The sequence below is a fragment of the Gobio gobio genome (genome assembly GCF_949357685.1).
Source record: "Gobio gobio genome assembly, chromosome: 8".
Lineage (NCBI taxonomy): Eukaryota > Metazoa > Chordata > Actinopteri > Cypriniformes > Gobionidae > Gobio > Gobio gobio.
Window position 1 is genome coordinate 26020032 of NC_137114.1, and position 562 is coordinate 26020593.

Sequence of the window (562 nt, forward strand, 5' to 3'; positions counted from 1 at the left end):
ATGAATTATTCTGAGTTGGTTCTTTTAGTGAGTCAAATAAGCTTGTTTAAGCCACTGAATAATTAAAAAAAAAAAAGTTTACATCTGATTTTACAGTTTACATCTCACAAATCTCTTTTTTTTTCTCAGAATTGCATGATATAAAGTGTACTAAAGTCAGTATTCTGAGAACTCAGAATTTGACTTTTTCTATTTCTTTCAATTGCAAGTTTATATCTCCCAATTCTGACTTTTTTCAGAATTGCGAGATATAAACTTCCAATTGAAAGAAATAAAGTCGGATTTACAAAAACTAAACTCGAAATTGTCGAAAAAAGTATTTTTAACAAAGTGAGATTAAAAAGTTGCAATTATCTTTTTTATTCTGTGGTGGAAATAAGCTTCCATACCAACCCTATCCATATTAGCGGAATATCTAAGGGGATAAAAACATCTTATTATTTACATCACTAAAATTAATACAGAGACATGGCATAACATTTATTTTCTCATTGCCTTTGCTCCAGACAGCTGCTCTTCCTGTGTTCTGTTATAAACAAGATTTCTTGTAAATCACATGACT